The sequence below is a fragment of the Netta rufina genome (genome assembly GCF_964035555.1).
Source record: "Netta rufina genome assembly, chromosome: 1".
NCBI classification, from domain to species: domain Eukaryota; kingdom Metazoa; phylum Chordata; class Aves; order Anseriformes; family Anatidae; genus Netta; species Netta rufina.
The window spans coordinates 122,602,521-122,629,861 of NC_140123.1; the positions used below are offsets into that span (position 1 = coordinate 122,602,521).

Consider the following 27,341-nt stretch of genomic DNA (forward strand, 5'->3'; position numbering starts at 1 on the left):
GCCATGAAAGACTTCCTTTGCTATTGATCACAACCCCCACCATACGTGCTAATGAATGGGCCTGGAGAAAGTCCAAAATTATGTCTGCCCTACATCCCTTCAGCTGTTTAGCTTCTGACTGAGCAGTACAAATGCACGTTAACACACTTACAGTCAGAGAGCTATGACTCTTTACTTCTTTCAACTTCATATAAACCCTGCTCCTCCTCTTTCTTACATTTGGAAGGGCAGAAACAAAGAATAGGATGTACTTTCTTCATACTTTGAATGCAACCTCAATCCTTTGTGCTGTCTACAAACCCCTCCATTTGCTCTTCCTGTTGACTTCACCTACCTCCTCTTCCTTCCCACCTCCATTCGGTACGTTCCTCCTTGCCAGCACGCACACAGGTCATCCCACTCTATGCTACCTAGATTTTAGGTCTTAACATCCTAAAAGAAAGGCCTACAACGTGTTCTCTAGAGCATCTGAGGTCACGTAGCTCTCTCTCTCCACTTCATTCAAATATCTTCATTGATCTGTTTTAATTCTCAGTGCCACCTCCCATGAAGGAGGTATCAATATCAAGTCATTATGGATTATTTCTCCCCGAGTCTGAGGCTCCTCTGTGCTCTTCCACCTTTATTTGCTGAGTGTTGAATGCAGTCGACAAGTTACTTCCATGGAAACCCTACACGGCTGGACGTAGCTCCTGCCAACTGAAACAGGTAACAACCAGCTGCTGTCACAGCTACCTATGGAGAAATGAGTGAGCAGAAGGGGATGGCAGTCTATGACAACCAGCGGAAAGCACAGCTCTAGATGACAGTTTTCTAATTATTCCCCTGCACGCAGTCAGGGAAATTTTGGGGAACTTCATTAACGAAGAGCAGCTGATCAAGTTGGCAGTTGTGTGCCATGATTATACTGTTCCTACATAAACAGGTAAATTTGAATGAGTAACATGGATTCCTCATGTAATTTTCTGAAAGATTAATTTCACTGAAAGTTAATCATTAAGAGCCAGGGGAGGGGGAGCAGGGGACAAAATCCAAAAATTTATGAACTGGTTTACTAGGCAGTTCCCCTTTTCCACCAGTGAACTGAATGAACATTACCTACTGGGAGATAACAGAGAATGGAAACAAAATTACAAGGATGGAATTAGAAAGACTCGGGGAATCGAAGCAAGGAGCCTAAAATACGTTTAAAAATAAATAAAATAAATTTACCCCAAACAAAAGGAAACCTCCGCATTGCAAAAATAGCTCAGGTCAAACCCCGAACAAAAACCCACGCGTCAATCACCACCCAGAGAAGGCAGAAGCATGCCGTAAATGCGCATACTGGTTTTGGCACAGGAAATGTCATCTGACTTCTTGACTGAAACTGAACACCGTCATAAAAGAGCCATCATCAGACGTTACTTAAGATCAGAAGAATCTCCCGATTTGTATCCAAGGGTTTTCAGAAGCACGAGCTGAGGAGCAGTGTTGATTTTTGAAAGCGATCGCAACACCGGGAGGATTTCAAAGGCAAGTGGTCTGACCCAGGTAATTACCGTCCTATCAATTTGACGACAATTCCAAAGTACCACGTTAGCTCCTTTGATAATTACCACAGAAGCAGTAACGTGGTTTATGGAGATTAGACTGTTGGGTTCCGTATTTTCAAGAGATTACAGGCTCGTTTGGAAGAGAGCGAGAAGAGCACTGATGAGAAAGCACTCCTGTAGAGTTTCTGACTTAGCACCTCCTACATTAACAACGAAATAAATGAGTATAAGCAAAGAAGCACGGTTATTAATCAAATTACGATAAACTAGGCCCAGAGAGTGCAGTCATCTGCCCCCTATTTGGGGCTTGAGCGTGCTGGCTTCTGGTATCTAAAATTCAGAAGTGATCATTGAAAAACAGCAGAGGTTCAGAAAGAAGCTGCAAACATTTTCAGAAGAGGTCAGAAAGCTGCGTTAATTGGAGCTCAGTCAGTTTAAGTCTCAGAGAGAAAGATGAATGATGGTTTATCCCTAAAAGCTACCCACTTCAGGAACGGAAATTTCAGCGAGGGCTCTGGTCTGTAGGTGGGGAAGACAGCACACGTAATGCCTAGAAATAGAAATTAGAAGAATTTGGGATAGAACTGGGAAGGGAAGAAGTCAAGTAATAAGGAAATCATTTTTTTTTTCTAAAAATTCTGAAAGTTACGGTGATTTCTGTGACTTTGGTGTTTTATTTTAGACTGGGATCTTTTCTAAAGTTTACCAAATAGATGAGCCACAGCTCGTAGGCTTGAAGTAGGAGAGGCCGCAGAGAGGATGAAGATGATGAACTCTCTGCGTCTGAAAAATGTCAGAAAGGTTCAACGCTTACATAAACCAGATTTCCCTACATAGCCCAAAGGCAACAGTGGCATTGCTCGATACCAAATATGCTGCTTTCCACAACAGGCAAAATCTGCTTTCAGTTTAAAGAAAACCATAGTTAAGTGACAAGCGATGAAAGGTGAAACAAGTCGTTCTTTTACTTTATTGTCATTGGCCAAGTGACAGCCACGATTAATTACGTGTCAATTCGCTTCTGTTCAACGCAGAGACAAATAATCGGGATCAATTTCAGCATCAGCTGACTAGATCCTCAAAGGGCACTAAGGTTTTTGAAACACTCCATCCTGAACTCAAAGTTGCCTTCGCTTTTATCAGGAAACACAGGAGAGAAGGGAAAAAAAAAATCACTCCACTTGCATCTAATGTTAAGCAAAACCTTTTAGATGTCAAATCATCTTAAAACCTTCCAGGAGGCAAAAGCTGTAATGCAGTGCAAAGGAACTGCTGGTCCATCTGTAAAATTTTTGCTCAACAGCTTCTAGAGTGGCCAAATTCAAAGCACCAAGTGCAACATTTCTGCAGGAAACAGCTGGAGAACAGGAAAAAATGACCACTCAGTAGAAGTCACTGCCTCTGTAAAACAAACGATGCCATTGCTAAAAAGTAAGTGGTAACAGCTCAGAAAGGCAGAGTGATTTTATTATATTATAAAAAAAAAAAATGAACAAGCGTATAACAACTGATCTTTGTGTTTCGTGCCTTTTTGAGGTCAGTAGGTCACAACGAACAGAAAGAAATTGAAGATACTTCCAGGAAATGGGGATAGATAATGATGTGCCTGATATATCTGCATTTGATGTAATAAACACATAAAGCTCCGCTGAGATGCGGGGACGGTTTTTCTGCTGTTATTTACCCGCTGCTAAAAGCCTAAAATTTAACTAAGGGAACAGCATCCAGATTTACTGCCTCTCAGTTCAATCATCCCAGATGCCACAGGAGCTTTAAGCCTCCCTTTAGAGGGAGCCGCACGGTGTTAGAGAGGGGCCATTCAAGTTACTGTCTTTGAAAGCTTAATGCTGAAGATGGTAAACAAGCCTTTAAAAAATAGCACGATACTCAGCAGCTCCAGGAACATCGACGTGATAGACTTGTTAAACGTCTACAACAAGGTCATGTCAAGCTCTAAAGGCGTTTACTTTCTGCCGTCTTTTAGGTCTTAACCAAGGCAAGCAGAGCACAACGCTGGCCGTGCAGATGTAGTGGTCATCCCCAGCATAAGCTTGATCCAGAACAACGTCTGAGAAAATAAAAATGACGAGAGGAAAAGGTTGGGAAAACCAAACCCAGTATCTCAGGGAGCAGCACTAAGAGAAAAAAATCTGTCCCACGACTAAACAAAAACATTCACCTGAATGCTTGTACTTAAACTTCTGCTTTGGAAAAAAAACACACAGAAACCATACAATTAAGGTAATCCAAACACTGGCTGCCGGTGGCGTTTCATAAGCGGTCTCGTAGTCGCTGAGAGCTATTTTTAGGAGGCACTCTCTCCGCTCTCTTCTCTCCCCACCCAGCTCACACACACACACACACACACGGACGAGTCCACTCCACAGCAGTCCCACAGCCCCATAAATCAACTCGAAATGCAGATAAGGTGATTCCACCGATCACGCAGCGAGTGCTGAAGAGATGATAGCAGCATTTGTTTTAATGATCTCAGGTCGGGTCATTCCTTCCCCAAAGAGCTCGGGGATTACACACAACCGGAGACATGAGGACAGGGAGTATGTGGAAAGAGCACGACGGGACTGGTACCAGACCATGGCCTCACTCTACCCCGTTGCTGGACAGCTAGCTGAGAAATTCAGACTAAGCTCAGGAGGCACACAGGACTAGGATTTTTTATTTGGCGTTGCCTTTAGTTGTTCTGCCCTCTTACATCATCAGGGAACATGATTTAGCAAAGGCTACTTGCCGAAGCCGAGTGGAGCGGTTCAGCTGACACGTAATAACTTATAACACCCCTGTAACCGAGCCCTGACAGGGCACCGGAGAACCCCAAGTTACAAAGGGATCGGGTTTACCCACTTGCTCGTGCCATTCAACAGTTGACCCTCAACAAGTCTATCAGCAACGTCCAGAGTGGCTGCCCCGGTAAATCCGCCGCGGGGCGCCCACTCCCAGGCGCTTTCAGGGCGTTGGCAGAGGCTCCGAACCTCCCCACTCTGCCCTGAAAGGCTTCGGGAATGATAAATGGCACCCATCTTCTGCGAATTCCTCAAAGACCGACCATCTTCCCCTCTACATACCTGGTATGAACTGCGAGCCTTTGGCCAAAGTAGCTCCCGGTGAGATGCTGAAGCAGGAGGCTCACTTCTTGCCGTAGGCTCTTTTAGACATATTTTAACTGCATTGTTGCAAGCATTTGATTCTGATTAAACACAGGTATGTCACCTAGCCAAATGCACCTGTGATCCCTGAGAACAGGCATCAGCATCGTTTTTTTTTCCCCTTTTCATTACTCCTCAGCATCCATTGAAAGGTTTCTAACACACAAAGCTGTGCCACTACGCAAAAACCCCAGCAGAGCTGTCTGCGGTAGCTGCGAGCTCCCAGGACCCTCTCTACTCCACACTTACACGAATTAAAAACATCTTAACATGTCTTAAAGGCAGCCCCCATTCCTCTGCTAGGGGTTTAGAGAAATCTTTCGATCACGTTTGTTGCAGCAGTGCTTACGTACCGGCCGTGAATCGGAGCCCGCCGTGCTGGGCGCAGCGGCAGCAGTAAGACAGCTCCTGCCCCAGCGTGCCTGCAGCCTGGCCTACGGAGCAGACAGACGGACAGACAGACGGACCTAGGCTGAGCTGGTAGATGTCACGGAGGAAATGATTTAATGGCCGGTTGTCACCAGCCACAGTTATTTGAGAAGAAAGGAAGGAAGGAAGAGAAGACCTAAAATGAAATGAGCTAAAAAAAGGAAGAAAAAAAAGTGAAGGTAAAAAGCAACCAAAAAAACAAACAAACAAACAAACAAAAAAAAAAAAAAAACACAAAAACAAAAACCTAAAAGCCAAGAACATCAGAACCGCACTAACAAGAGACGAGTGGAAGGAAGCAGAAGCAGAGACCCAAGGAGATAAAAATGGGAGCAGGAGTGCCATAAGGACACTGGGCAGAGCCCCCAGAGCAAGCGAGCTCCCCAAAGCGCTGGCTGCTGCTGCTGCCACGGGCAGCCCCAGCACCAGGGCCCTTGGGTGCTCCCTGCAGCCCTGCCAGGCTGTGGAGGAAGGAGCAGGGCAGGCAGAGGATGGAGCAGGGCAGAAGGCAGGCAGTTCTGGCACTGCTCGAGTCTCCACAGCAGTGCCCCTTTTATTGCACAGCTGTGGTTGCCTGCCACAGCATCCGATCCTCGTCATAAGCCTGCACCAACAAACCTCAATATTATTATTATTTTTTGCATCTTTAAGAGAGCTATTTCTTTCTTTCTTTATCAAAGAACAACGGCGGCCTTGAAAACCCAGGTGCAATGAAAAGCGACATCAGCTTGGAGCCTGCAGACCCTTTGCAGGAAGGCGAAGGACCAAGCTCTCCCGGGAATCAGACCCAGGGTGAAATCGCAGTGAGAAACAGATTGTCTGGGAAGCGATACAGCAGCCAAAACGCAAACAGAAAGACAGATGAAGGCAGTTAGGAAAGGCATTCATCTGATACCTTTTAACTCTGGAGGAGGAGTAAGGAAACGGCCAGCTGTTCGGAGCCGACATCCACCGTGGGTGGCAAGTGCCGTGGAAAAAAGAGTGAAAAAGCGAAGGGAACAAGTCACCAGCACACCACCGACACGAAACGAGTCCGTTCTGGTTAAAGACGGCTTTCAGTTCAAGGAGGACACGATCTCAATTCACATTAGGGAAGCGTAGGCACGCCGTCGGTGTAACGCGGATATTCTCCGGGCAGGAATAGCCGGCTGGGGGAAGGAGCTCCTATTACAGATGAGGCAGCACTTTAGCAGCAAAAGCTCTCCATCATTGGCAATCCTTTCTTTTTTTTTCCCTAAGTAATAAAAATAGTAGGGCAAGACGAGCAAGCGAACTCAACATCGGATGTTTCTAAAACTATTTCAGTAGAGAAATTACAGCCCATTTCTTCATTATATGTAATCTAACCAACGTGGGGGGTACTGTCAAAAGGGACGGTCGCGCTTTTTATCTTCACCCTCCTGCCACAGCAATCGTGGCCATCTCGTAGCCTCAGGATGAGCCAGGTTAGCATACTCACCTTCAGCTGAAACAAGCCTCAAATCAGCAAGCTGAAGCACCGCTCACGCTGAGGACAGGCGACTGCCAGATCTGATGGGGGAGAAGGGCAAGCAGAAGCATTCCCTACTGCCTGTGCTACAAACAAAATCCTACACAAGGAGAATCCCTTTTCTCCCCAAAGCAAAGTCGTGAACAAAAGGAGTATTTCTCCTCCTAAGAATGACTGCAGACATCTGGAGATTCAATTCCCTTCTGCCGGCACGTGAGCACATGGAGGTTTTTGGGGACAAGCTCCACACACACAGCTGAAGTTCTCTCTGAACTGTTCCTGTAATTGTTTGTGAAGGAAGACTGCTGGAGCTTGAAATCCTAAAATAGAGGCAGGTTTCTGGAAACAGGGAGAGGAGAGCAGCACTGTGTTAGCAAAACTTCCTCTCAATTATGAGAGCGAGAAGAAAAATGAGCAAGAACACATTTTTTCCTCAGTTCTCTCACTTTCCACATCAGACAAAGAGAAATATCACTTTTGAGTATAAGAAGAAGCAGAAAATAAGTGATCCTTAGTAGAAAATTAACCTAAAAACTCAGGAGAACAGATGTTGAGAAATTATAGGCAGGCCCGTGCAAGAGTTGCATGCTTATCCAGAAGTGAAGCTTTCTGAAGTGTTGCTATTCCAAACCTACACATGTCTAAAGATCCTAAGGCTTTATTGCCAACAATGTGAGTTTTCTTAAGAAGTTTGATCATCTTTGAGGAAAGAGAAAATACATTTTGAGGTCCTGACACTGCTCGCTCTTCCTTTTCTTCTTACATTCCTCTTCCTAGGAATCCCAGGCAAGGCAAGACAGGCAACATCAGGCACAAATGCTGCGTCCACGCAAAAGCCTCCCATTTCTCAAAGGAGATAACAGGACCTATTATTTCTTTAGTGCTGCTAAGACTGGCAATTAATGACAATGCTTTATCCTGGTCCAAGTAAGAAGGTTACTTTCAGTACAACAGCAGACACCCATGTGAGAGTACAGATAAGAAGAACAGTCTGCTGTTCTTCAGCAGACAAGGGTTCATTTACCTACCTCAGAAGACAGTAAACAGCAAACAAATAAAGGAATTGTATTCCTTAATGTGCTTTATTAGGAAGGTTCATTAGATATGTTGTTTGAGTATCTGCCATCTATCAAGATACAGGACGCACATAAAGCGCCCATCTCTTACGGCAGCAAGCAGTAAGTGTTTGAGGAAGAGCATAAAACAGGACGAGCTTGTAGGGACAGCATACTCTCCCAGACCCCAGCTATGTGTGGCTTGGGAACTCCCCAAGCCAGAGGCAATACCTCTGGATTTTCTTCTCCTGCTTTGCATACTCATCCCTAGGCCTGGAGATACAGTAAGGCAACAAACCATTTGTGAACAGGAGCAAGGGACAACGCTAAAGCACATCAGTGGCAACATTATCTGGTAGAAAGCTGAAATTTTATCTAAACATCTGCAATTTTGTCGTAGTGACAGCTCTGTTCCAGAAGTTCATGTTGGTTAAAGCATCAACATGCTAGAAGGCATCCAGACACCCTTTACTACACAGGATTAGTCTTCACTGTGTTCAGAAAGTCATCCCTCATCTTGGGGTTAGACAGGACCAGTATCACATAAAACTGACTGAGGTCTTCCAACAGGCTAAGGAAAGTAAGAGCAGAAACACTTAGCACGAGTTTGGGAACAGGAGAAGAACCCCATGACATAAGATAAAGTTTGATTTCAATGAGTTGAGAAGAAAGTAATTCTCATGAAAATGAGATTGAAAAGGAGTGTGTAGAATATGCTTGGATGCTCGTGTTTTGGCTGAGACAGGAAGCAAAGAAGACTTCAACAGAGGTTTTTCGGCTACAGTAGCAGCCACTCTGCTACAAACCTACAAGGAAATTGCACTGCAACATCCCAGCCTGGCACTACAGCTAAGAGAATGACTGAAAAATCAAACTTTTCACAAAAAGATGTTCCCCAAAAAAAGGGCAGAATATTTTTCTCATGTTTCACCTTAGATATAAAGTTATTTACAAACTAGACCCTTTCTTTAGAAAGAGCATTCTTCTGAATGAAGATATATATATTTTTTTTAATCAAATGACCAACTGTCTTTACCTGCTAATAGCTGAAGCTGGGATTCAGTTTCCCTTTATGATCACGTGTAAGGAAACTTCTAATATTTCACTTTGGATGCTTGATAAGTCAAACAGCCCTGCAATTCAGAAGGCGATTAAGGAGAAGCAGTAAGTACTCTTTTACAACTATTTTCTTTGAAACCGTGAAATGTAATTGAGTTGGTACACAATTTCAGATTTGGTAATAATTTTTCAAAGGCCTCATTTCCTCCGTAAGATGACCTGAAAACGATACATTTTTTAATCCAATTATTGTCCTCGTCATTTTGTCATATCCAAAGTCTGACAGCTGATACAGAAGATAAAAACTACTGAAAAGTAACACATGCTGCCTGAAGATGCTGCCCGCATCCCAAATGAAGTAACAAAAAAAAAAAAAAAAAAAACCACCCTTAGACTTTTATTTTTAAACATATTGCTCAGCAAAGCAGGGGGAGGGGTAGTGTGTGGGTTCATCAAAATTAGATGGTCGGGGAATATTCAAACTCAAAGGCGTCGCTTTTCCAACTCCAAAGATTATGGCAATACTGAAATTACTCAAAGACAAGGCTTTAATGATTGATCATCATCTGTCCTAATGATGGATCTTCAGCTATTTTTACCCTTCGTTCATTTGCCCAGGCAGCAGAATTACTCCCCAGAAAGCGAGAATTAGACGAAGGAACGAGCAGGCATCGTACTTGCATACTATGAATACAGATCGCTTTATTCCATAATTCCACGTAATTTGGAGCGCCTCTTCATCGCTAAAGAATCTCAGCGTGAAATTATGCCAAAAGAGGAGAAAGCCAGGGTATTTTATGACCACATTAGAATTATTATCCTGAGGAAAAAATGCTTTTGGTCGTTGCAGTGGCCTAGGGCCTTCAAGACTCAGAAGCAGGAGGTTACTTGTGCAAGGGCCAAAAGAGCACTGCCAAATTACCTGACTTTTCTGAAAACCAAGAAGTGAATTATTTTCTTCAGATATTAAAGCAAAGACCTACGGCCAAGATAAGAATATATAAGAATACATTCCTTGAACGTAGGCTTTGCAAACTGGCTGTAAACAAGAGAAGCAAAGAGTCTAGCTCTTTGCACTAATGTGCGACACATCACCAGATAAAACATCTGTTACTGGGATGATTTCAACATCAACAGATTTTCACACAATTAAGAAAACGCATCCTGGGAATAGCACTTTGGTGGTTTTAAACGTAAGAAATAAATTATGCATATATAGTGTTTTTTAATAGTTTTAAATTACTCCTTTCAGTTTTGCAATTCACCCCCCTCCTCTTTGCCCCACAGAAGCCACAGTCAGAAGAGATCAACGCAGCATTGCCTGCAAAATATATTCAGACTGAAATACCTGTATCCATGTTCGATAACAAAATATTAACCCAGATAATCCATCTTTCAAAAGAGCCACCATTCCAGTATTGTATCACTCCCTAAGCCAGTCTGATTATGAGAAATAAAACATTTAATAGGATTTCTTTTTTTGTTACAGCAAGAATTTTTAATATACAAGCTTCCAACAGCCAGGCTGGGCTCCAGGGTTTTATGGTCATCAGCCCCAGCTCCAACACGAAAGCTCTGCTTCGGTACTGGAGCATCCCTGCAGGTACGGAGTTGAAAGCTGGCTCGATGTATTTCAGGTTTACAAGCACGTATTCTTTTCCTGTCCATTATTTCACTTTTAGCATCAATGGGGATGATCTGAATGTAAGGAAGGTCAGTTCAAGCAGATAGCAATTTGCTATCTTCTATATTTCCTACCAGGATACAAAAATGACTTAGTGTCATCAATACAAATCTTTCTGAAGCAAAGCAACGCTCCAGGAGTGCAATACTCTAATACCCTATGGCAACAAGTCAACGTTTACTACATATTGTACATTCACCCTTACTGAAACTGTACCCAAAAAGCCAACACTGTGCTTCACAAAAATAATGCAACAACCTCCTGCTGTCACCGTAGCCACAGTTATGATGTGTTTTTGACTGAACACACAAGGCGAGGGCTCCCAGCTGATGGGTTTTACGCACAGCTGACTGCGTAGTTGCACGTTGCTTTCCTCTGGTAGCAAAGTCAGATTACAGAGTCTCCCACACACCGCAGCAGCTTATTCCTGTTCTTACTACTGCAATTCATCGCTCACTAAATCATGCTGCTGAAACTGTTTGTGTGGCTATGCTATAAACATCAGTGAAGTAATCTGGGAAGGAAACCAAGCGATGTTTTTTATTAAAAAGCGTGCGCTTTCAAGTCTGGATCATCTCACTGATCGGGTTCGCAGCACAGCTGAGGAAGAAACTAGCGCGGGGGACCGACAAGATCAGGGTCAGGCAGGAAAATGAAACCAGCTTTGCCACTAAAACGTCACTCAAAACCAAAAAGCGGAAGGGGGTGAGAGGTTCGTCAGCCGTAACGCAGGGAACTCCCACTGTTCAGAACTGAGTTACCTTTAGGCCAGGCGCTGGGAACAGAGCAGGGTTTGCTTCTGCAAAAAAAACATGCAGTATTATTTGAATAGAGCCGTAAATCACACAGATTTACGTGAAGCCACGTGCCTTGCTGGGGTCACATATGCTGTGTAACACAATGGAGTGATGCCTGCAGAACTGCTCTGGTTATAGCCAGCGTTTTCACTTCCCACTACCCAAACCCATGCTCTTCGGCATACCAACTCCGGAGAGGAAACTTGCCTGCTTTCTTTCAAGTTCTTTGAAAATTAGCCTGGTGGGCTCCCGTGGGAACATTAAAAGCTACAGACTGGTAAAATGTGACCTCTGTCCAGGGCAAGACTGCAGAGAGAAGGGCACAGCAAACAATCTGCTGGAGGAAGGTGAACATGGTCTTGGCGAATGCAAACCCTGCCCTGCTAGGCTGCTGGCACCCCAAGCAGACAGACAGGAGGGATCCAACAAAAACAGATTTGGATTTGGATTTTCAAAACACCCAGACTGCTTCTTTAATGGCGTATGGCAAGAAATCAGGCAAGGAAAGGTCCATCTAAGGGCAGATGTGTGAAACAATACATACAAGGGGGAAAAAAAATAAATTGTGCTTCCATATTGAATCTGTAGGTGGAATTTACAATTCAAGAAGTGATGTCAGAGTCTGTGCTGACAGTTCTCTGAAATTACTGGCTCAACCTGCAACATTTTCAGCAAATGTCACCTAGACAGAAACCACGGAGAATGAGGCAGAAAGTTATTTTGCTGCCATGTAAAGACTTGGTGGACTGGGATCTTAAGTAGCAGGATGGAGACAAGAAGAGCATGCAAACAGGACACAGCAGAACTCAAAAAGGTGAAGATTGAAGGATTCAAGACAGGGCAGTTAACTTGCAAGAAGACTCAAGAGGCTCGGGCTCTTCAATTTGGGCGCATGACAGGGGGTGGAACTCAAAGCTCACAAAAACCTGATGGCAGTAGATGATAAAGATGATGCAAGGAACTTCTACAGTCTGTTACCTCAGGGTCATGAGTAGATACTGAGGGAACAGACAAGGATGCAGCCCCTAGCACTGCCAATCTGGATGCTAGAAGAGCAGGAGGACAGTAAGCCAGAAAATGGCCACACTCACGTGTTCTCCCTAAGTAGTTTCCTGACTTAATACCAGGAAAACTTCAGAAAATACAATGTAAGGATTTAATTTCCATTATAGTCTTGCAAGAAGACCTCAGTTAGGAAAAACTTACTTCCAAAACAGCTACCCACACCTCTGGTCCACAGGCTCCATCTCCACACGCTCCCATGTCAGCCAAGGCAGGTTAGAAGTGGGCGGCCTCCCCCCGGCTGTGTGACCAGCCGTAGTTACGACTCCTTGATGTCATCTCAAGGGAATTGCACCTGAGTAAAACACACCTTTAAAAGGCAACCTCTTTTTCTCCATGAAGGCCCATCCCCTCCAGGCAAGCGTCTTAAAGAAGGAGGGACAGAAAAACAGGCATGAAACCTGAGTCACTGCCCGGTATTTCAGACGCAGAAGTTTCTTCCCAAGAGATAAGGCCACATTAAGCAACCACGTCCACGGCGAGTTCCAACCACCAGCAGCTACAGCAGTCCCACAGGTATTCTTCTCTACCTTGCAAAGCCCGTGAAAGCAGGGAGGCAGTGAGGCTTTCCTTGTAGCTTCTGATGTTGGACAGCTCAACCACCTGCTCTGCTGACCTACACCTAAAACACGGGTAGCTTTCTTCCTTCACATGTCTTCCTGAAAGCAGTCACCTACGCTGCTTCAATGCTTTCTGCTCCCACCATGGGGGATGGCAGAAGAGCAGCAGGCAGACAGAGTGGCGCTGAAAGCACTGGGACCGACACCATCCCTGGAGAAATATCTTGAGGTGATGAGGGACATCCTCTAGGATCTGGTCCTCCACGGCCAGGCAGAGCTGTCTCCACCTGGGCTAAGCCTGGTGGCAGCAGGGGCTGTGTGCACAGAGCCAGTACTCCTGGAGAATGCACCTTAATATCGCTTTGTTCACTTGTTCCTCTTCTTACCTTACCTTGAGATGGAGCTAGATACTCTGAACCACACTCGTAGCATACGAGGCAAAACGGTTCCGAAGAGCTGCACCGAGCTGAGACCTGGCAGCACAAACAGACCCTGAACTGGTACCTGACACGCCTGCTCTGCTTAGCTCACGTCCTGAGGCCCTGGGAGAGGAAAGCAGGCAGAAAAACCATGCCCCTCTCCTGCCACGAGGAACCAGTATCCATGAACACAGCACAGAGAAATTATTTGGGGCTTTTCCACGTCTTCAGGTCCTGATGAAAGGAAATTACCCATTTAAATGGCAACAAAGACAAGAACCCAGCCTGAAGCACTACAATCACAAAGAACGAGTAAATGGGCTTAGTAACAACAGCACTAGATCAACCCTCTGTACAGGAGTCTCCTAAACACTACTAAAGCACTACAAAGACACCAACAGTTTTAGCCCCACTTAAACATCTCAAACGACATTTTAAATAGCTAAGAACACATCCCCACAGCTTACAAGCAAGTAAAAGTAACAAGTTGGTTTATTAATGAATTAGAAGTGAATTTGAGAGTATTTTTTTTAAATTAGTCAATTTATGCTCAAGTAGTTAAAGTATCTGAAAAGCCAATGCTTCTCAAGTATTTCACTTACTATAAATAAGGCAAATATACTTTTAGATGTCCTTGCTCAGCTTCTACTATAGTTGAAAAAATAAAAATAAGGGTAAGTTAAGCTGACCCTAGAGTTTAAAAATCCTAAGTGACACTTTAAGATACACTAAGTGGTATCACTTTCATTCGTTACATACAGCAGAGAATAGGTTGAACATGTTTTGAAGACTATTTCAAACCCAAACTAAAAGAATTAGCAGTACTAAGGTTTGGCAGAACAGGCCATTCCCAACTCCTTACCAAGGATGCTGAGACCACCATGGTGTAGCAGACAAAAACCAGAAGTGATGCGCTGTTCATCAGTCAGGTTTGTAGCCATTAAATGCACCATGAAAAAAGGATTTGCCATTTTTTATTTGCTCCACAGGTTGTGTAGTTCTTCAAATTCACAGGCTGCTAAAACCCCAATGTGCAGGTGGATAAGCATTAAGGGAACATTAAAACCAAGGCTTTTGTCATGCTTGCTTGGCTTACGTTGATTTTTTTTGTCTTGCTTTACTTACGTCTGGCCACATATCCTTTAACATTTTGGCATTTAAAATTGAGATGAAGTATCAACAATATCACAAGTCCAAATGGCAAAGTAATTTGTTCTGTTTCATGAAACGCCAACTGTGTTTGTCCAGTCACTTGACAGCACACACACAGCAGCAAGAACCTATTTCTGCAGTATTTTCATCTTCAACTGTTCAGCTTGAGGAAGTGGGAAGGAAAGGTTTCCGTGCTTCTTTTAGTTGTGTGGCAGTCTATCTATAGACCCCTTGTTTTAGTAAAGTTTGCCATGTTTTTGGGGAACTTTGGGGACTGGAAATTTGCTGACCTTTCCAAAGAGAAATCAAAGTCACAAAAATAAATAACTCTTCATGTTTGCCTTTCTATCTTCGTATTGGGCAGACACAACAGAACAGGAGAGAAGCCCAGGAAGGAACATGAACCCTGGGCTTTGGTCAGTTAACTAACACAGCTAAGGAAAGGGAAAAAAAATAGAGATAATATCTCTCAAGTATAGTAAGCATTGAGTCTACAGGCCATAAATTTATTAGTGCCACCTTAAATAGCTGGTATTCTTTTGATGGATTTGCTTCTGGAGTCACTTGATCCCTTAAAAGCAACCCACGTTTCTTATCTCCTGGTTATATCCAAACCCTGAGGAATATGAAGAGGCATAACCCTAAAGACAAAAACTTCTTTCTCCTGTCTCAAGCTAGGAGCGTGCTGTAGCTCTGAGCAGCGCTGTTTGTGCACAGCTGACAATTACAAAATGAGGTGCAACAGGCAGGTTTTGTTTGCTTTGATGCAAAACACGGCAAATCAGAGCGCAGCACATTCAGTTTACTCAGAGGGCAAGAACAAGTTCAAATACCTATGAAACTGCATCACACTTGCTTCACAATCTGGTGGAATTACTGAAATTATTATTTTTTTTTTTTCAAACATACTTGCACAGCATTCCAGACCAGTTCCTTCCAACTGCAGAAATTTTATTTCTTTCATCACCTCCTACCATCACCCTGACCTGTACCGAGGTCAACGACAAAGCCCCTGGCGTTACCTCATGGCCTTTCTTCCTTCCTCGCAGCCCTGCAGCCTCCCTGCGACGAGAGGCGAAGCTGAATTTGTGTACACATCATCGCTGGCCAAGTACACGCGCAACAAAACGCTGCTCCACATGGTGTTTATTCAGCTGGGAAGGAACCGATCGCGACTCACACTCCCGTACTTCAGCACACAGGTGTGCGTGCAAACAGCTGAAGCCTTTCCTAGAAAAGTTATTTAATACCTGCCCTGCTTTACTGAAAATTAATCGAGCCATCACGGGCAAAACGTTTTCCTGGATATCAAGGTGTGGGGACACTAATTACTCCTTCTAGGCTTTAAAATTCTCCTCGAACCACTTAAGAGAGCTGGACTCAATTTTAGCCTCCGGCTACCTCTGGAAAGGTGCTTCCAGCCCCTGAAGGCAAGCAGCTAGGGCCTGACAGCCAGCAGCCCATCCGTACAGGTGAGACTGGTGCCCTCTCACTGTGGTGGTTATCTCCAGGTACATCACCACGGGGTGACTTGGCTATTTGAATGTGTTTACTGCTCTAGAGACCGCATTTTGCAATGTGTTCTTCCTCCAGAGGTTGAGCAAGGGCTCGTGACGTTCCCAGAACCCATAGGATACTTAAAAACTCCTAATCCAAGTTTATGGAAGCAATTACAGCAGCTTTCAAATACTGCTTTCATTGCCTTCAGCATGCAAGCTTTTTGAGAGGACAGAGACTAGAAAGCATTGAGTAAACTCTATTTCTCTACATAGGATGTGGACTGAAAGCAACTCAAAATATTTCTTATTTTTGCGTAGCAAAACTCTTATCCTCTCCCAGAAGGAATACGGAGCTCTACAACTATTTACCCAACGTACTGCTGTAATTGCGTGTAATTTTCACTTGGTGCTGTGATTTATATGACCATTTGAGATGTCTTCATAATCCAGATCAATTTTTGGAAAGATGCAGCCTCCAACACCAGCCTTTTTAAAACGACTGGGTAGAAACCAGGGCTACATAAGGCTGCAGCCCTGACCAGCGCCCAAGCTGTGCAGAGCTCAGTCAAATCAAGAGACTTCATGCTGCAGATTTGATGTAGGTAGAGGCAAGAAGTTGCTGTGATATTACCCACCGTTATCTGCTACGTACAATAAATGTGCTCTGTATTGCCCCCCCCCATTGATAAGTTCTCCACTTCCCAGCCACTCTTGTGGAACAAATGCTGCTGCTTCCAGAGAAACGCTTAACTTTGGTGTTTGCCTCGCGACTACGACAGCTTTGCACTTTTAATTGGATTCCCACATCTCCAAATGCCAATTTGGAACAGATCGGTTGTTTACTCTGATGATGGCAAACAGCAGAACTGATTGTGCAGCATTTTTGGAACTGCTTGCTTCGTTTCCAAAATCAGTCGCTTTCAACCAATTTTTCCAAAAGCTGAGTATATTTACAGGAAATAGCAGAACACCGCTATTAGCTTAGAAGCTAAATAAAAAGGTAAACTTCCAAATTCCTCCCTTAAAAGCGTAAATTTCAGGTGATGAGGCGAACCCCTCATGTGAATACAACTGCTCTAAATGCTAGCTCAGTACCCATCTCCACCAGGCTGGGCACCCATCTCACAACTCAAAAGCTAAAAAATCCGACACGCTCATAAACACCAAAAGCCCTTCTTCCACAAAAGCCAACCACAAGAATTACTTGCACTGTTATAAAAAAAATACTGCCATGCCAAATGTCTATTAAACTTCAAAAACGCTTAACCTCACCTTTAAAGTAGTCAGAAGCGTACATGAGATTAATATCAGCCATGTATTTTTCTCATGTCGTATATACAGACGGCAGTATCTTGCTAGACATCACGTCTGCATTTAAGAATCCCTAAATACAAGAACCGAGCAGATGTTTCTACACTCAACAAGTGCATTTGTATATCAGAATAACTCTGCTTTCAAGTAAACTCCAAGTGTAAGTAATGCTACTTCCAAGAACAGCTCCCCACATACCAGGGCTTGTCTGAAGCTTGTTTACCTCTTCCATTATCTGAAAATGCTATGGCAGGGCCAACAGCAAATACATTTTGCTGTAACAACTGCTGGTATCTCCTCAGCAAGTCCGCCCATCTCCCATCCTCTCTTTTCCTTACATTTGACACAATCTACAACGCAAGAGAAGGCTTCATAGGTGCCCAAGAGGAGCACGTCACTCTTCACAGCTTCTTGGCTGTCTGTGGAGGAGAGAGGGAAGGTAAAGGCACAACAAAAAAAAAACAACAAAAAAATAAGTTTTAATGGGATGAAACCAAAGCCTTGCTGGTTTTTGAGTCAAAACTATACAATTTCAATTGAAAAACAGAACACAACATTTTTGCTTCCCCCAATTAACTACCAGCAGGAATGCAATAGTGAATGAAGGGTTTCAGCAGTGTTTCCAGCCAAACTTTAATCCTAAGCAAAGAGAACTTCCAGCAGCTCTGTCCACATCCTACGGCTCATCATCTGTACACAGACCTACACCAGAACAATGACAGCAGGTTTCCAGCTAAGGAAGGAAACTGCTACTCGGGGAAGGCAAGGGACAAACATGCAAGAGCCGTCAGCCTTTATCAGACAAGTGACCTCATATTCTGCTCTCATCAGGAAAGACACTCCTTTTTGCTCCCTCCTCTCCCCCAGCCATGCAGTCCACCCCATCCCTTGTCATCATAGCTACAAAATAAGCCAATTCCAGTCGCTAAGCTGGTGGAAAACTGTTCGTTTGCTCGCTGAGTTCACTTTCTGGTGCATAAGCAAGTTCAGCTGGCTCGCCGTGTGGTCATGCAAGCTCCAGCGAGACCACACGTAGAACAGGAAGACAGCGAATGGCTGAACCCCATCTTGATACCACCGAGACAGCTCTGCTGAAACCGATGCTGAACTAACTGTGACTTGCACCCCTAAGTTGTATTAAAATGATGTTCAAGAGGAGCATCAAACGTGTGAAGGGCTTCCATGAAAAAAATCAAGGCCTTGCCAAATCTATACGCGTACATACACACATTACACAAGGGTGCAAATAAAAACAAAATAAAAATATAACATATACAAAACAATCACTCAAAGAATGATTCAATAGCTGTTGCAGAACGTCATTAATTTAGACGAGTTACTTTTAAGGGCAAACTCAAACAACCTCTGACCTGGGTGTTTCTGTTAGGAAAGTAATTTCTAGGCTCCTAATCCACTGGAAGTGTTAAATCTTGAGTAGAAAAGCATTAAGAAAATATCAACTTTAACACCAATGTCTTCTTAAAGGCATTCACTTACTTGATCAACACTCTTTAAAAAAAATAAATTTTTTTTTTTAAAAAGGCAGGCTGAGCACAACAACCTGCTGGTTCTCCCCCGCCTGGTGAGCAAGGTGCTGACAGAGAGAAGTAAGTAATTATTTCATTGTAATTCACTGATTTCCTGTGGGATCTGGTTCACCAAAACTGCCTTCATCAGAAGTTTCACATCAGGTGTTTTGTTCCAGATATTACGACCAAAATTCATTAGCTCGAATCGCACAAAAAACCTGCCTGCATGTTAGGTGTGAGGATGACTCATCCTGCAAGTCAGCCAGGCTAGACACCATTTCTCATCATCTTTCCTTGCAGGGGTAAACAGGCAGCAACGAAAATAGAAATTGCAGCCAAGGCATGAAAACTGGCTGCCCTGAACGAATGGCATCCTACACACCTTACGGATGGAAGGGAGGAAGGAAGGAAGCTGCACTGCTAGCAACATAACCTGATGCGCAAGATGACAGGTCAACGAGGGAAAGTGAAGTAGCAGCAACAGCAGAAGACAACACCTGAAGAAAGACACTGAGAATGAAAAAAGTGATCCAGCCTGAAAGGGAAAAAGGAGCATTTTTGTTGAAATCGGGCAGAGAACGGTAAAGAAAAAAAATGGAGAGTAAGTGAGCCGAAAAGGAAAATGAAAGTACACTTGCAAAAGGAAATGGAGAAAAATAAAATGCCACATCCTCTACTCTGAAAGTAAATACTGAAGTACATAAATGAAATTACTTCCAATCAACTGGTGAGACAGTCACCTGTACAAAGTGGGTCTTGGAAAAATAAAAAAAGAAATAAAGTTCTGTAATCTCATCTCTTGGAGAGATTTATCCTGCCTCAGCCAAATACCACGACTGGCAAGACCGAAACCAAGGAGCAGGCGAAGGACCAGGCAGGGTTTGAGTTAGCTGCTTCCTCTTTGAGGATCTGAGCAGGCAGCTCCTCTGGCTCTAAAGCCGGTCACCCAAACTTCTCAGAAGCGTGTTCAAAAGACATGGGATATGAATTGTGCTCAGCGGGGATGAGGCGGGAGGAAGAGGATGTTTAGTCAGCACCTCCCAGAGCTGCCGAGGTGGAGCTGCCCTACCTCTTCCTAACTTCAGCATTTCAGCCTCGTGTAGAACAATGCAGGCTGCGGCACAGATTGGCAGCTCTTGATTAAAAAGGTCCAAACTAGACGTTTAGCTACCAGGTTTGCAGTATTTATAAGCAGTTTGCCAGCTAAACCATAACCTTTAGCACAAGGCAGATGCGTGCATCCCCCTGGCTGCACAGCGAGGGCTTGAGCAGCGAATTGCAGCCAACACCTCTGCTCACGGGGAGGACGGGGGCTCTGTGCCAAAAGGGGAAGGGCCTGGGAGGTACCAGCAGTGCCCAGGGTCTGGCAAGGTACAAAGGAGACCCTCCTGGGTAAAACGCCTGCAATCTGGGCGATGACAAAGGGACAATCGCGGGCAGACCGACCCCGTCCCTCTGAACACATAAACAAGCCTCTGCATGGAAAACATGAGTGAATTCACTACAGAATTAATTACCACGCTGCAGCTTTCCACCTGAGGTTATTCCCCTGCAGTTTATGTTCCTTGTATAGGCTCGGAGCAAACACAGAGGTGGCCAGCACAACCCGGAGTCTCACTACGGTGCAGTGACTGGACGTGCCCATACCCATCAGTTCCTATTCCTGCTGGACACTGGGCTTCATGTTCTGTAATCGCCCTCAAAATACCTGATCTTTAACCACATTTTTTTAAGCTGAGATGCTGCACAAAGCCGTATTTGCCTACATCAGAAAGCAATGTTGACTGAACAGTAAGAACCCTACTGTGGACACAAGTGGGAGGTTATGAAGGCACCTTAATTTGGTGAAGCCATTTCCACATGGGATTGCACGTACCGATTTTAAGTTCCCCTCTGCTGGCATGCTCCCACCACACCACACCAAAGCTTTCAACTGAGGCAGCCCAGCTAGCAGGCTGGGAGCCAGGCACGCTCAGCTCGCACACGTTCTCACGTCGGTAATAAGAGAAGGCAACTCGGTCCCAACCTGCCAGCTTTTTTTTTCATCCTCTTCATCTGTAAGATATCGCTGGTGCTCCTCATCCCGTTTTCTTTATTCGGGGACAGCAGTGAAGCCTCCAGGAGCTCTACAACCAGGTGCTTGTTTCACCATTCACTAAAACAAGACATCGTAATGCAGTACTATGACAAGGTGACTGTTGCTGCTATCAATGAAAAAGCGCCCTGTGACTAAAGCAGAGCAAAACTAAAAACTGCAACGGAGCCGGGGACTGAACTGAGAGCCTCACGTAGTGGACGAGTCCTTCTGGCTGACTGTGCCTTTAGAAGTCAGCACGCCATGATAGCTTCATTAGGCAATGCCTGCAAAGCACTCAGCGTAATGACAGGGATTAAAACATGACTTGCAAATTGATATGCTGGGGAAAAATGAAACTTTTGCCTGAAGGGACAAATTATCAGCAAAAATCATCTCTGTGTCTGATTTGCACTCTGCTCTGCTTCCACTGTACATTCTCTGAATTGGCCACCACTGGTTTTCAAACAGTGCCCTGAGTTTATCAGGCTGATGTGGTCGCTATTCGGCCCATTTGATTTTCCTCACCCTCACCAAAAGACCTGGAACTCACCGGCCATTATCGACGTGGCGTTGAAGAGCAGAAATCTCAGAGACACTGTGGAGCCCCTGTCAGCTCAGGGACCAAGGTAACACTTCCACAGAGCAAGGCAGGCGGGACCAGCTCCTGCACACCGCCTGGAAGCCAACTGATCAGCATACACATACCAGGCACCGGCAGAAACATGCTGTGCTCCTGATGAGCCAAAACAAATGCCTTCTCTGCCTGCGAGGAGGAAACTAAGGTCACTGAGCTACAGCACATATAGAAATAAATGGACAAATCCCTAAGAAAGCAGGCAGCATTAGCTGCGCAGCTCAGAAGTCTGCGCCATGTGTGTCCACAAACTCCTCAACCTCTGCTTTAAAGCATTCCAGAGCTCTGCTTCCACCTACATTTGACCTCGTTTCTTTACCCACCCTGTCTCACCCAACTTGCTTTAAAATCTTGACAACACACCCTTAGGAAACTTGTAATAGCGAGAGCTACCTCTTGTGGAGTCAGGTCACTCTGTGCTTGGGTATCAAGCAGATGCTTTACTTGTGCTATGGATATGCAGGCTGCAAACTGAATTATAACCACAACCCATGCATGCTTTTATTGCATCAGTGGGCGTCTCTGCCACCATTACCTACCCAGAATCTACTCGTGACAGGCCGTAACACAAGCGGTGACAGATAAAACATGCCCAAACCCTCTAAAGGCATGAGGTCCGAGAGTCTTAGTAATGGGGAGGTGCCAAAGGTGCACAGTAAAGGGAATTCTAACACAAGAATTTCTTCACAAACCATAGGCTGTAATGTGGTATAGTAACCTTGGCTTTCTTTTTAAGTTTTTTGGGGTAACAGCTCAAAACAGACCCCATCTGCATTAACCAGATCCATGACAAAACCACCACAATTCTACATCCTACAGAAGAATAAAAAATATCCTCAGTTGCTGAGGGCTGACTGCTTCCATTTTCTTCATTCTGCTGCCATCTAACAGGCTTCAACAGGGAAGCCACTACCCCACCAGTGCTTTTCTGGGAGACAGGCAGGGAGCAGCCCACACACAGCATGGGACATCAGTATTCAGACACAATCTGGCTCAACACCGCGAGGCAGGAAGTAGCTTTAGAGGAGAGAAGGAAATCTTTAGCAACAAAATCTCTAAAAACATCATTCAATTGCTCTTAATCGAGAAGACAGCAAGCAGAATGAGTAATTTGCTAACCTTTACATTCAGTTCAGAACAGGCTGCTGCTTTAAGCAAGCAAGATTTAAGCCAACACGTTTAAGAGCGCTCGAGATCTCCAGAACTGACAATTTGCTTTTTTTCTATTTCTGGCTGCTTACCCTGCTGCTCCTGTCTGTAAACATTTTGTAGGAGGATGTGAAATTCAACAGAGAGGACTCTGAACTATGAATGACTCCGCAGTGGCACATTCTTAGAAGTGCGTGGTGCCTATGAGCTCACGCAGGCTCACGTCACCGCTCAGGGTCAGTTCCAGGCAGCTCCGGCACTACGTGGCTGCAGCTGAACGCCAGCTCGCTAACCAGAAAGTGCCCTTTCCCCAGCTCCCCTGGCAATTTCAAGACAGAACGGGGGAGGGAAAGGGGAAAAAATGTCAACGTTGTAGGGAAACTGGGTTATTAGGACACCTGGCAATACCTTCAATTCTTTGCCGGTCCTTGACTTCTAGTGAAACACCCACTGAAGCTCTTATCTCATCAGTCCTAATCATCGCCTTTACCATACTCGTTTTGTCCAACTCGATGACTTGAGCATTGTGCAATTTACCCCAAATGCTTTTATTCTCGATTCCCTGCTTGTGATGCAGGCATGCAAGAGGTATGGCAACCTCTTCCATTTACTCCCTGGCCTGCATTAAGGCCATAAGCAGCTGCCCGAGGTAGTAAAATACAATATAGAAACCATCCTAAGGGCTTATCTACACACGGCCGAGAAATGAGGAAATTAGATAAGATTAAATTGAGACACGTTACGCACAGGTATTCTTACATCAAATTAGATATGCACAACTCGCCTTTAATATACCTTGACCTGATCAGCCAAGGTCAATCAAGGCACCTGCTTTACCTCCCCAGCAAGGAAAAGGCTGAGTTTCTACTTACACGTAAAGAACAGAACTCAATTTTCTTCTCCAAAGCAAAAAAATAAATTCTTAATAGTTGAGTCCAACACTGTGTAATAAAAATATCAGAACTACTTATTTCTGAACCACGCTGTTCGAGAATTTCTCCCTGCTTCAAGTCAAGAAAACATATATTTAGTTGATTCAACCATTCAGCTGTATCATGTTTAAAACCAGCAGAAGAACCCCTACATGTTATTAAGTGCCTGAGGAAAAAGGATGGACGTAGATTTCTCCACAACCACGTTTTTTCCATCAGCTGTAGTACACATACAGGTCTGCCCGTCCCAGAACAAACTGTAACAAGGGGATCAAAGCTTTGCAATCCCAAAGACGGTAAAATTGTATTTTCTGCCTTATAGAAGTGCACCTGAGCAGATGGAGGGGAAAAAAAAAGCCATAAAAGGAACCAACATCTGTTTTTAAATAAAGATGCAGTTTTACCCAACGTGCTAGTTTTAAGTCAAATAAGCTTTGTTTAATTAAAGGAAGAAGAAAAAAATAATTAGTTAATCTCTGAATTCCAAGTAAAACCATCATGCCAATTTCAGTATGCCTCCTGGTTGGGATAAGATGTGTATCTGCCACATCTGTATTAAACCATATAGATATAAAAGCAATATAAAAATGTACACCGTGTGGCATGAAAAGCCAAAACGGTACGAAACAGCATCTCAGAAAACCTCGCAGGCTTTAGCCGAGCAGAAGCATACGTGCACAGGCAGGGAGGCTGAAAACTCCAGCGTACCTATCTGCGAAATGAAACCAAGATAGAAAATGTGAGAAGCTACTGAAGCAGCACAAGGTGATTTTACCACAAACACGAGCAGAGCACTGGGTTGTGGTTCCTCCCTCCACCACCACCACCAAAAGGCAAAAAATGACTAGGCACACAGAGAGCTGGAACCTCTCCAGCACGAGCGCTCTGCCAACCACACATCCACCAGGAGAGCACGATTTGGGAATAACTAGCATAGACCCAGCATCTCCAGGTTCCCCTGCTGTAGCAAGGCTTGACCAAGATGGAATAACACCGGCGCTGCTGAAGTACAGCACGTTTATACAAAAAATGTACAGACTGGAGCCTCTTCAAAGAGGGAATACTTTCCACTACTTATGAATAAGGTGTTGGCTCTCTACACAGCCTCCAACTTTTATAAACCCTACTTTCAGCCTCCAAATATGTACTACCACGGGGAAGCAACGTAACTTCTGCCAAGGAGAGCCCATTCCTGCTGGCTCTGTGGCAGCGAGCAACACATTTGCTCCCACAGTGTCATCCAAAGGCTTGCAGCCACTGCACAGCAACCCTATAGATGAAGACTAAGGGGTCATCAGGCTGTAGGGCTGCTCTCTGAAGAGCAAAGTTCCACATTTGACTTTTGATCTTGCTCTCCCACATATAGAGAAGTAAATCAAGCTTTGCCCAAACACGAGAATGGAAGTTGAGGTTTTAATCGACCATCAGATGCTGTTTGTAGGTTGCTATAGAGAGGCTCAATGAAAAATTGTGCAACCTTCTGACAACTCCGAAGACAACGTCTTTTAGAGCTGCTACCGCAATGCAAAGAAAAAGTCTTAAATAGCAGCAAGGAGAAAATTCATGTGAATTCATGGGAAGAATGAAGTGCTTCATTATTTCAATATTCCAAACATAACAGGAAGCTCTACTCCAGCAATAAACATGCTGAGTTTCTAAGGACAAGCTAAATATACCGAAGATATTTTTAAAATTTAGAGAAGCAACATTTGTTAATCCACACATTTTAGCTAAGTATATAGCCAATTTTTTACTGCTAAAGCAAGGTTTCAACCACTTGGCTGTGTAAATAAACGGGTGTTTCCTCAACAAATAACAGTGGCTTTCCCTAAGCACATTGTGTCTTCTTGAGTTGTAAGTGGATCTATTACACACACAAAAGCAAAGGAGCCCTCTGACAGCCCTCTAAAAAGCCTAATACCCCGTGTCAGCCAAAAATCCCAAACATCTCAGCTGTTTAAGACAGTTTATGAAGTCCAAATGCTTTCAAGTATATTGTGTAAGGGCAACCTAACCATGCTTCATTTGGGAAAGGCAGAAGATGGGACATCTTGGAAGCAGGTATTTTTATTTAAGCATCAGCCCCGTGTTCAGAGCGACGGATGGCAGTCACATTATATTTCAAGGAATTCTGTACAGAAAAAAAAAAATGTTTTTTCTGCAAAACAAATTCTGGGCTCTGGATCACAGCCAAAAATAACAACTGTAACTGGGGTGCGTGCTGGAGGAAGTGTGGAGGCAAAACAGAGGAGTTTGAGCACACACGGAGAAATACGAAAGCTAAGACCTGGAGGAAGAGGGACATAAGCTCCACGTCCTTTGTGCTGTTTTCAGCTGAGAAAGCAGCTAGCTCGTATTGCAGATCTTTAATATATACACATATAAGCTGTTTATTTTTATATTTTAATATAATAGCTAATAAAACTATGAATTCTTATTTCTTTAACTATGATTTCTACATAAAAATTAGATTGAGAGTCCAATCTGTCAGCAAGGAAAGGGTAAAGCAAACCTACAAAAATTAGGCCAAAATAAATATTTCAGTTCCTAGTGTGTAGATGAATATTTAATTTGAATCCACACGTTCACAGGAGACAGATAAAACAAGCAGAATTCCAGTTTTTTGGACCCACCAGCGGGATATGTGCCAGCAATTTGAGGAAACCGAGGAGAGCCTTGGTGGGCCACAAGCAACATTCACACGCAAGGTTTTACGCCTTGGTCATAACTGTGGTTATTTTATGGCCTCTCTACAAGGTGGAACATCACTCCCAAACCTATCCAGCAGCTTGTGTGCCTCAGCACACCTCAAACTCCACTCACAGGCCTGGTTAGCTCGCTCGGCCCAAAGCTCAAACCAGACAGTTCTGCATCAAAAAGGCCGAGTATTTTGGTTCCATGGAAAATAATAAAATAATAAAAAGCCACAACAAACAAAGAAGCATTGAAGCCAGAGTTTAGAAGTTCAAGCCTGTTTCCATCCGGTTATAAGCTGTATGTATGTGACAACACTGGGAGAGACTGAGAGACACCTCATAGCCAGAAGACATGAGTTGCCGGGCTTTCCAGAAGTTGTTGCAGGCTTGTGCCAAGGCTTGAGTGTGCTTCTTATGAACCCTGAAGTGATCGAGCTACCAAATACTGAGGACGCTACTCCAAACGAGCAAGTGCTTCCTTTGTAAATATAATTAATTTCACCGCTGGCTGCAAAAAGGCTTCAAAATACCAAAGAACAGCAGAAACGCCCTCAAACAGCACATGAAACTATTACTTCATTTTTCAAGTATCAGAGTATCTTTTTATCTGCTGCATACAAAGTGCAGACAAAGGCTGGACTTCTGAACAGGAAAAAGAAAATGTTATTTTCATACAGCAGCCACAGGGGTTCAGCTGGAGATGGTTGTGGCACCGATGTCCTGGTAGGACCATGTAGGCGTGCAGGCCTCCCTTCTGGCAATGAGCACCACGGTCCTCAGACCAGATGAAGCATAAAGCTCAGCTGACCAGGGACAATATAACACATAGCAGTAATTAAAAAGTAAAGATTCCTTTAAAGCTGTGATTGTCCAGGCAAGAAACATCAGCCTTTAGCAAAAATGGTCACTGCGTAAGAACCATGGTGGGAGAGTCAACAAGTGAAGAAGAAAAAAAGAAAAAGAAGCAAGTGGCACACCTCAACAGCACATTAAAAATAAATTATGATACACAGACACTTGTGCACGCTTTTATCAAAGTCAAACAGGACCTCAAAGACAGAAAAGGCTAGAGAGGATAGAAAGTCAGGGCCCAAATAAAAGCTGATCAG

The 27,341-nt window shown here is 44.1% G+C and overlaps 1 protein-coding gene across 3 annotated transcripts in view; it reads right to left on the minus strand.

Moving 5' to 3' along the window:
• The window catches only part of GSK3B (glycogen synthase kinase 3 beta), a 130,993-nt gene that overhangs the window by 86,883 nt on the left and 16,769 nt on the right, over positions 1 to 27,341 (minus strand). The gene's annotated exons all lie outside the window — the stretch shown is intronic.